This window comes from Coturnix japonica, chromosome 2 (genome assembly GCF_001577835.2).
Source record: "Coturnix japonica isolate 7356 chromosome 2, Coturnix japonica 2.1, whole genome shotgun sequence".
NCBI classification, from domain to species: Eukaryota; Metazoa; Chordata; class Aves; order Galliformes; family Phasianidae; genus Coturnix; species Coturnix japonica.
In genome coordinates, this window is record NC_029517.1 from 121,629,104 (window position 1) to 121,639,896 (window position 10,793).

Genomic DNA, 10,793 nt, shown 5'->3' on the forward strand with positions numbered 1-10,793 from the left:
AAAAATGACCCTATTTCCAATTCAAATTCTTATTCATTTACTTGAACTATCTCGTGTTGCAGTCAGCAACACAAAAACAAAACCTAATTGCAAAAAAAAAAGTCAAATAAAAGAGGGAACAATAAAACCCATCACGGTTCAGATGGGTAGGGACAGCAGGAGAGCAAAGTGCTAACATCCACCTAAGAAAACACACTACTAACCACCTATTTGATATCACTAGAATCCCTACAACAAAAACAGGAAAAGAATCAGATGGTATAGAAAAGAATATGTTCTGTTCTGCAACTTTCCCCAGTTGGTTACATCAAAAGGAAATTTTGCGGACAGTGAAAATCACAGCTTACCTTGGCCTGTCAAAAATACCCTGATGTCCATAACATCACATCTATCTTACGCTCTGCTTACATGGATATACATGCAGTATTGGAGCTTCAATGCTATTTATTTGAGCCACTTGATAGAAAAAAAGAAAACGGATTATGAAGACCAAAAGGGCCAAGAAACAAGTGTGCTGTAAAAGCCTACATTTATTTTTAATTCCAGTTTTGGAAGCAAACTGCTTTTCAATCAAAAGAATTCCTATGAAGGTGTCAGGCCAGCTGTTGATCATGCCGAAGACCTGTCTGTGCTGCAAAGCACTGCTTTGGACATAGTGTGCAAGGAGGCAAAATGCAAGATGGGGCATTAGGAAGTATTCTTATCAGTTCAGAAAGACTGCTCTAAGGTGACAAACTGCACCAAAGTGCAGTATAGGACCCAAAGAAACACAGTTCTTAAAACGCGATGCAATTAGCCAGCTTTCTGGAGAGGATCTGATCTGATGCAGATGACGTTAGCAGGTTAGGCACGTGCAAGCAGGGAGTAGATCAGCACCACAATCAGTGAGTTTTAATCAGTCCTCAGCGGTATCTAAATTTCCCACAGGTTGGCACGCATATCAGGTGAGACTCACTTTTATGAAAAGCATTCACCTAAAAATCAAACCAACCCGAACATCAAAAGAAAAATAAAACACGCTCAACTTTGTTTTCTCACTAGTAAACTCTGTGTGATAAACAAGGGCAGTGATGCAAAATGGACTCTTGCCTGGATTTGCAAACTTTTCCAGGAGTTGTAATATCCTGCATTTGATGACGTCATGAAACCAACCACAAGTAAAAGTTGGGTTTCAATTTGTTCTACTTTTTCCTCATTAGTCTCTGTGTCAGAAATAGAATAAGAGCCCTTATTAAGTCACATTAAATTCTTTAAACTCATTAAGGGCTCAGAAAAAAGAACAATACAAACACTGGTGTTTTTGTAAAAAAAAAAAAAAAGAAAGAAAGAAAAAAAATTATGCAATATACAGATTCAATTTATGTGTATTTTTAGCGTGTATGTATGTGCACCCAGCAGCCAGAGTGAGACCAGAACGTGTGCGGGAAACACAGAGAGGCAAAGAACAGAGGCAGCAAGGCAGAGCATACCTTACACATGACAGAATGATACCTAGATAAAAGCGGATTAGGCACGACTGCTTCTTACTTGATATAGACGAAGCACATAAAGTTTCATACCCTGAGCTGCGACAGAGCTGCGCTCCCCACCATACATACGTTTCTCTGTAATTAACCATTCCTTGGGATGTCTTCCAGGGAAGGAGACAACCTTGAGGGCTACGCAGGCAGCAACAAACAAATGGAAAGCTGAATTCTGGTGCCGGGACTGTTTTGATTGCTGGTGCTGTAGCTTAGCAGAGGAAACAACACTGTGTGATTGCAGCTGAGGACACATCTCCTATTCATGCTTACAGACTCACACGTAAGATACAGGTGTGTGCCGAATTTCAACAGTCTCAGAGAGTGTCTCTGGGTGTGCAAGGGGTGGGTGTTTGTCAGAAGATTTATTGTAGCTGAATGACTCAGATATACGTTTGTTGATAACTTCGGATCTTCCCCCCTATAAGACTGGAAATATCAGCTCAATGCCACAAGATGATTTACACTGCTGCAGTATGGCCAAACAGCTATTACAAGATTAATTTAATCCACTGTATTATTCTTTTTTCATTCTGATACCCACAACACTCAGTAAGCAATTCAGTTCTAACAAAAACTTCAGCTCTGAAAAGGCTGGAGGAAACTCCCACTCCTGTGACAGCTCAGGGGACTGCCCTGCTCCGAGCACCCTGAGCCAGGTGCCAGGCACAGCCACCCCGCTCCCACGTGCCTAGCAGTCACTGTTCACCTCTGAGACATACAGCGAAGCACACGGTGAGGCTTGGCTTTCCACAAGCTTTTGCCTCAGGTATTTGGGGCAAGGTTTACTTTGTTAACTGTGCATGTGCATCTCTATAGGCAGAGGAGAAAGCTCAGGGATGAACCGCATGCACTGCATTTTTGGTTTATCCTGTATGACTGCAGCTAGGGAATGCCTGATCAAGGGTACTTAACACGTCCAAAAACGAGAACTCTTCAACGGAAAAGCAAACTAACTCCAGTTTGAGAAGCTGAAATAAGATAAATCTTTGTTTTATTAACCGAATTCACAAAGCTGTGTTTCATCTGCACAGCAAGTTTTGGATGAGGTTCCACATACTCACAGCTTTCACTTGAAGATCAGCGTATGAAAGTTTAAAAGAATCAAACTTTGAAAACACTGAAAAGCTTCTCCCCCCAAAGAAAACTGCTTTGTTCTAACTAATTTTGCTTTCACTAAGCCACGGCTGCACACAGGAATTTAAGGCGATACTCCACTTCAGCACCTACTTGTTTCCCCCTCCCCACCCAAACATCAGTTGAGAATTTAGTTTTTGTTGGGCTTTTGATTTGATGTGTGGTTTTGCAGGGCTTTTTAATAGTCCCAGTGAAGTCACTGGCACATCCAAAAGCAGTCTGAAAGGTATCTGTCCAGGCAGAGTATTTTATCATTTTTCAATTAACTACAAGAAAATCTGTCCCCACTGTTTTTGTGAACCGCCAAGCTGTATGTTTAATTTTTTAAGTTTCAGTATGTATTTCAGACTTGCAGACTTTGCAAAGTAGGTCAAGAATACCCAAAGGATACACATTTGAAGGCTACAGATAGCAGAACACACCATTTACGGCTTTGTATATACACATCCACACACATTCTATATAATATAGATAGATAGATTCAATGATTTAAACACATTACATCCATACAGTGCGTTTCAAGAACATTCAGATATTTACACTGTTAGATCACCACTCATTTTAGACCTACACTAGTGCCAGCTGCCAAAAAAAAGTACACAAATCAAAATATGTTACCTTTGTTCAAACAATACTGCTGTTCATTATATAATAGAAACTGTCACGCTTAATCTTCCAGGAACCAAGAACTGGTACATTCTTGGACCAGAGGTGGCTTGAAATGGTTTGAGGCAAAACTGAAGCATATTGTTAAAGTAAATCTTGCTGAGAAACATAAGCACATCGATGATTTTTAACATTATCTTTCACAGGCTTTTCTTCAAATATATTAGTGAGCTAAAAGTGCTGGCTAATTTTCAAAATGCACAGTGATTAACACCACGGTGCTTCTTCTGTAACATTTTTACAATATCAAATTATAAATTCCCCTCTGCACTGTCAAAGTCTGACTACAGGAACGTGGAATCTGGAAGGGATGCTTCAGAACTGACGCCAGAAGGAAGCAAAATGCTCATATAAAAAACTGTACACCAACTTAGCGAGCACCTCGGAACTTTTCCCCTTCAAGTTTTCAGCCCCTATCTGAGTACCCCAATGGCCATGGCAAGCACTGAGTCACAAGCCACAGTGTTCATTTTCCATCAGAGCACAGAAAACACTCCAATAGAAGCATTCAAAAATGCCTGTCGTGTGATATGGCTAAATATAAGGGGTAGAAATGCTTGACATTCTACCTAGTTGGAAATTTTAGAGCTCATATGTTCACTTGACAAAATGCTCAATGTTCAATGTTCACTTGACAAAATGCTCAACAAGTACACTTCACTTATTGAAGATCTGTTTTAGTGCACTACGGCTCCAGGACTTCTTCAAATTTCATCCGTAACAACACAGATTACATACAGTACTCATCAGGCAAACACAATCCTCCTTCCAGACACACAGCCACACACCACCCTGCAGAGGCCAATCCTGCAGCTCTACCGAACCAAAAAGTCCCCCTGACGTCAATGAGTATTTTTCAAGAATGAGGACTGCAGGATAAAGCCCAAAAAGCGCTTATGAAGATGAGAGGTTACTTCAACAGATTGAATGTTAGATTCAATAGAAAGATTGAGGCAAGACAAGTCTGGGGTTTAAACCCTAGGGAGGATTGACATTTAAAGTGTTGCCACTGAATTATAGCTCTCCACACTGGGTGGGGTAACCTCCTACTGGGTGGAGTGTCTCCCCTAAAGGAAGGAAAAACTGGCACAAGCCAACTCGGTCTTTGAAAGATTTCCCTACTTGCCAACTTATGAAGTCGTCCTGACGTCAACTTCGTCAAGAAAGTCTATTGCCCAACGCCGACTTTTACTGCAGAAAGCTTGTCTGCGCTCGAAACCCCAGCAGAGGTGGGAAAGAAATTAAGGAAACAAATCAAAAAACTCTAAAAACAAAGAAAATAAATAAAAAGAGAGGAGAGAAAAAAACAAAGATAATACACTGGATTTGCTTAAGTATAGTCAATTATAAAATCCTTCCGCTGCATTTTCTTGTTCCCATTGTCATCCTGTGGGCACAAATCACTGAAGTCTATTACCAAGCATGTTGTAAAACTTGGTTGTTATAAAAATATGAGGTGGAGGGAGCACAGAAAACAGCCGCTCTGCCAGACAGCATCTCCCATCCTCTGAAATGAGCAGCCAATATCATTCCCATCAGTGCCACTGACAGGTGTAAAACACTCTCATCCTGGAGAAATAATATTCAGTGAAGGTAGCTACAGAGTTAGTCCTGTCGGAATGAAAACAAACTGCACCTCCAAAGTAAGACTTTGGGCAAAAGGGAAGGGAAAAGAGGCAAGAAATGAAACCTAAAAAAAGAAAAGGGACGGGGCATCTAAAAATGCCCATGGGAAAAAGAAAAAAAAAAAAAAAAGGGGGGGGGGGGGGGAGGAGGAAGAAAGAAAAAATAATAATAATAATAATAAATCAGAAAACAGTTTAAGTTACCGTAACCTGAAATGCACCAGCCATCACAAAGAGCAATTGGAGAAATCCAGCAGAGCTCAGCAGGAAAGATTTTTAATAACAGATTGAAAAACAAGAATAAAAATAACTGCATCAACAGGGCCTTTCTTCCTCAGGCCACAAGCCCGTTTTTACTTGAATTTTTAAAAAATGGCAGTTTGGCCACTAAAACCAATCCAGAACATTATTAAAAGTTAAAAGCTACCAATTACTTCTGTCTGTTCTTTTAAAGCAAAGTTTGGCATTACGTCAGTTGGTTTAAAGAAAACAAGAAAGAGAGAGAGAAAGAAGGAGAGAAAGTTTCCTGCTTGTATAAATTAAACCACCAGGGAAGGTGTCTAGCCACTTGTAAAGCATTTATTACAGGTTTTTAAAGGGCTAGTAACATTTTAAAAATTAAATATTTTAAACTAAATTTAAGGGAAAGAAGAAATAAAAGTCAATCCGAGCCTGGAAAGAAAGCAGACTTACGAGAAATTATACGTGTGCGATGTAGCTAAAGAGAGAGAAAAAAAAAATGACCACTGGGACTGAACTCTGCGACTCAGTCGTCCTGTTCTGGAGGCAGGAGCACCCCATGGGAGCTGTGCCCACCAGCACGGCATGCCCAGGTCCCACCATGCAGGCACACGGGGCGTCCCATGCTGGGCTGTGCCGCGCAGTAGAGGACTTCCGCGAGTTTCCTAAATCCACGTACAGAAATCCGCAGCACGAGTAAAATTCCTTAGGCTGATAATAAAAATCACCGACAGAAAGATGAGCGTTTTCTATTCAGTTTTAGATGCACGTTCCACTGGTGGTGTTATTAATTTTTAATGCGTCGCTTTAAAAGGTGCTAGAAAATAAGAAATCGATAGCAAAGAAGATGAACAAAACATAGATGGCTATTAAACAAAGTTCCTTACACACGGCTGTGCTGGTCCACCTACACCACGCTCCTCCAAACCCCGTGACGCCAATCCAGCCGGATGGTGCTCAGCCACGCGATGTTCCCAGACTGCCACAAAATGTCCACTGGGGACTAAGCTGAGGCCACAGCATTCATCCTCCCATCACTCCATGTTTAATCTGAGCCCCAGTCTGCTTGACGAAACTGGGAACCGAATGACACCGCTCCCTGCCCTGCCCCGGTGGCACTGCTGAGCACTGGGCACTGCACATCTGGTCCCGCACGCTGCCCGGGTAGGGCCTTATTGATGAGGTGCGACCTACATCAAGGAGCAGGCAGCCAGCATCATCCACACGGCGCAGCTACGTCTCACCCTTGTAAACATTTGCTCTTTAGGGGTGTAATTGTGCTTTAATCCTTCGCATCATCCGATAGAACTCACTGTGTGCTTTTTTTTCCTTTTAATTAGCAAACACACTCCAAAAAAAAGCAAAGCCTAGAAAGTTCTTAAACACAGTAAGAGTGAACTGAAAGCAGTCATTGAGTAAGCAAATGTTCCCTCTTTGGTGCAAGCTTATCTTTAGAAAAGTAAAAGAGAGCGCCATTGGCACGGCATTCAAAAATGAACTCCATAATTCATGATAGTACCAAGAAAAAAGTTCTTCTCTTTCTCCAGAAGGACTGGAAAGGGCACTTTTATTTATCTTCCAGACAGACAAAAACAGTAGAACCTGGACCAGATATGCTGTAATTAATGTATCCAAAGGTCAGCAAGCAATGGTATTTGTACAATAGATGGGTGCAGACCATGCTGGTTTTGCTATTAATCACTGGGACTGGAAAAAATGGCATTGTTTTTTCACTAGGTAGGAACTTCAGAAAGTTTCAGAAACAAAGAAGAAAGCGTTTGCCTTTTCTCCATATACCTGTCTGCTGTTACTGTTAACCAACTGCATCTTGCCTCCTGAGGTGCAGCACCAGGGACAAAGCGCGGAGCTCCCAGCGGCCCAGCACTGCCAAAATCAGCCCCAGACTGCCCCATGGTGTGTGGAGGAACTAAATTAAGCAGGGCAAACACCGACTGGAACGCTGTCAGCATGCGGATGAATGGCCTCATTTTGCACCCCAGCTGAATATCTCCATCAGAATATATTTCTGTTCGGGCCGATACTTTTACTACCAGGTGGCACTTTGTTTTAACCGAAACTGTATTAAAAACGTAATTTATTTCCACTTTACTTGCAGCTAACAAAAAGAGTTGTCAGATTCCCAGCCCGTCGTGTTCAAAAATATTTCGCCATAAACTTTCTCACAATGTTATATTTGGTGCTACCCACAACCCTTTATTAAGGCGATACTGCCAGCGCGGCTGCCGCTGAGATCTGAGACGGTTTCTATTAAGATTATTACATTAAAATATTGTCGAGAGTTTATAAGAGACATAAATATTCATACGTATCCGCCCTCCCAAACTCAGAAGGAAAGTTCCACATTAAAAGAACAATTTAAATACGTACCCAAAGATGCCTGTTTGTAATTAAAATTTTGGTTTTTCCCTACACGTCTTTGCTAATTTTTTAACTCTTTCGCACTGTAATGTAAAACAGTTTTGTTTCAAAGCGACTGCCTGATAAAGTGCTAAAAGAGGTAATTCACACGAACAGAAAGTAATTAGTCATTGTTTGCACAATGCTTTGAAAATAGAAAACCCTCTGTGTCAGCTGGCATTAAAATATAGCATGCCTGAAACACGGAGATCTAACAGCAGCCACTGCACCTCAGAGGCACTCGGGTCCACACGGGCTCAGTGTTCAGCAATCACAACATGTGAATAATAAAGCTCCCCACACGCAGCACAGTAACAGCGCGCACCGTGCAAGTTCCTACGACTGATGCGCAACACATGATAGAAACATAACCCTGAGATGGAGTCATACAGTAACACTGGGCTCTATCGCTAATAAAGACAGAAGCACCCCACTCAGCAGCGGCATAAATCACACTACGAAGGCATTAAATAAGGGAGGGTAACCTGGCTGCAGCATGTTTGATGCCCAAAGAAGTCTCGGATCTCTGGAGCTGATATTTACATTTTTTCCTTTATTAACATTACTATGAAATAGAGGGAAAAAAAAAGACAACGCTCCTTATTACTGAGAGCCCATTGAGGATCCAACATATATGCTTGGAAGCTGATGCAACTTTGCCCTTTACTTACTTTGTTGTGACTACATACACGCAAAGTTTCAAAGAGAGGAAAGTTCTTATGTGCAACAACAACAACACAAAGCGAGGACCGGAGCGAGCAGGGCGGGTTATGGACTGACTGCTGTTCTCTGTCCTACTTCTCCTGATCCCAGAAAGGCGAAGGAGCCTTCTGCTGCCCCAAGCAGCTGCATACACACAGGCACCAACACAGCTGGCTCTGTGTGCTCCAGGCAGCAGGTATGTCTTTTTCAAGAGGAAAGAAGAAAAAGTCTTTCTCTCTATTTTTTACACTGTACTGAAGTGTTCCACTGCTTTGGTCCGACCGCGTTATTAACAAACTTTCATTCAGCGGTTAAAAAAAGAAAGAAAAAAAAAATATCTATCTTTCAAAGTGTTGATATCATTTCCAGACAGTCCTGTCAGCATCACAACTTACAGGAAATAGCTGATGTTCTCAAACAAGCCCTCTATTTACTCACAGACCCGGAGCACTTAAAAAAAGCTCCTCACCCAGTGAGGTTTTCCCTAAATGTCACCGCTGGGATCCGCGCTGTCGGACCCACGAGGGAACCTCGCCGCAGCCCCGGAGCCCTGCGCCTTTCATTCCCATTTTGGCCACGTCAGGACCTGGCTCTGCCCGCCGCTCTCCTCCGCTGCCCCTCGCATGTCTCACTCTGGCAGCCTCTGCTGCGTGCTCAACTTTTCCTAAAACCAACAGGAAAGTAACCTGATGCCACCAACATCCCCGGCTGCAGCTGAGTAGCACTGCCGGGATGGCACTTCGGTGGCTCCCGCACTCGGCTCGATTAAATAAAACCGGAGCGTAGGGAATTGCTGCTTGTTCCTATCAGCCTTCCAAATGCGCACAGCAGAAGCGACGCGCTCCGCACCTCCAATAGGCGCAGAACGCTCTGTTTGGGGTAGGAAATACTTTTCCTTTTGCAGCGGGATCTGTCGGGGGTGTTCTGGCTGCAGCCGCGCCGGGACCCGGTGGGATGGCACCGAGATACGCCTCCCTCAGCTCATCCCTATCTCCAAAGTTTACCAAAATTATCACCGATTTTAAATATGTATTTAAAAAAAAAATTAAGAAAAAAAAAAAGAAAGATTAAAAAGCCGGAGGGCCCAAAAGTTGCGCGGTGTCTGGAACAAAGCCCCCGGGGTCACCCACCCCATTCATTGCACCGAGGACAGCACGGGGCAGCTCCGGGCCGGCGGGGAGGGCAGCGCCGCGGGCAGAGCTTCGCCTTTAAGAAGGAAAAGTTTTACGTCTCTCCGTGCTCTGATTGAGAGAAAAAAAAAAAAAAAAAAAAAAAAAAAGGGAAAAAAAAAAAAAAAAAAAAAAAAAGGGAAAGAAAAAAAAAATAACAGAAAGAAAAAGAAAAAAAAACCCAAAACAAGCAAAACAAAACATAACAACACCGATCCCACCGCGCTGTGCGCGGACCCCAGCCCCCCCACCCGGGGGAAAAAAAAAAAAAGAAAAGCAAAAGCAAAAAAACTTTTCCCCGAACTTACTGCTGCTCATGGTGCTGCTCCGCGCCCCACGCGTCGCGCTCCGCACTACGGCTGCCGGCAGCGGCGCGGGGCCGTGCGGCCGCAGCTCCTCGGTGCGAAGCGTCCTCCGCCGCCGCCCCCCGCGCCGCGCCGCTCTCCCTCCCCTCCCCCCAGAGCGCCCCGGGCCGGGGCACAGCGCTGAGCGGGGAGGGCAGAGCCGGGCAGAGCCGCGCCGTGGGCTGCTCCCCTCCTCCCTGAACTTGACCCTCCCGAGCGCGGCGGGGCCGCGGCCGCTCTGCGCTCGCCCATTCCCGGCCGTGGCACATGGCTTTGACCCACCGCCGGGGGGGGGCGAGGGGGGCGCGGGTCGGGGTGGGGGGCACCGAAAAATCCCTCTGAAACCTGAGAAGCGCTCCGGCTGCGCCCACCCCCCCCCTCTCCCCCTCCGTGGTGCTGTTGTTGGGGTTTTGTTTTTTGGGGTTTGTTGTCTTTTTTTGGGGGGGGGGGGCACAATGAGGGAGGGGGGGAGCACGCCCCCCCCACCCCCCCAGCCCGGGCACACGCCGCGGGCGCCGCGCCCCCGCCCCGCGCCCCCCCCTCAGCCCCGGCCGCCGCCGCGCCGCCCCCTCCCGGCCCCGGCGCCCTCCCCGCCGCCCCCCCGCCCCCCCGCGCCGTACCTGTTGATTAACCGTCAGCGGCGGCCCCGGCAGCCTGGAAGATGGTGGAGCCGCGGCGCGAGCCATGAACCGTCTCCTGCTGCCGGCGGAGTTGGCCGCGGATTATGTGGCGGTGGCCGGGGAGCGGGGGGGTGGGGGGGGGCGGGGGGCCGCGGCGCTGCTGCCTCCTCTCCCCCCTCGGCCCCGCGCTGCGGGGCGGGGGCGGCGCGGCGCGGCGCGGGGCGGGGGCGGGGGCGGGGCGGGGCGGGGGGCGCAGAGCCGGGGCACGGCGCGGCGGCGAGGCGGCGGCCTGGGAGCGCGGGGCGGCCGGCGCGTTATCAGGGACTGTTATCGCTTGTCAGGACCTCCGTCT

The 10,793-nt window shown here is 46.0% G+C and overlaps 1 protein-coding gene across 6 annotated transcripts in view; it reads right to left on the minus strand.

Moving 5' to 3' along the window:
• Positions 1-10,566, minus strand: part of LOC107310501 (zinc finger transcription factor Trps1) — a 209,685-nt gene extending 199,119 nt beyond the window's left edge. For all 6 annotated transcript variants that reach the window (XM_015856211.2, XM_015856213.2, XM_015856210.2 and 3 more), the window contains exon 1: positions 10,442-10,566. The gene's annotated coding sequence lies outside the window, so the exon portion shown is untranslated. The remainder of the gene's footprint in view (positions 1-10,441) is intronic.
• Between the last annotated feature and the right edge of the window lie 227 nt (positions 10,567-10,793).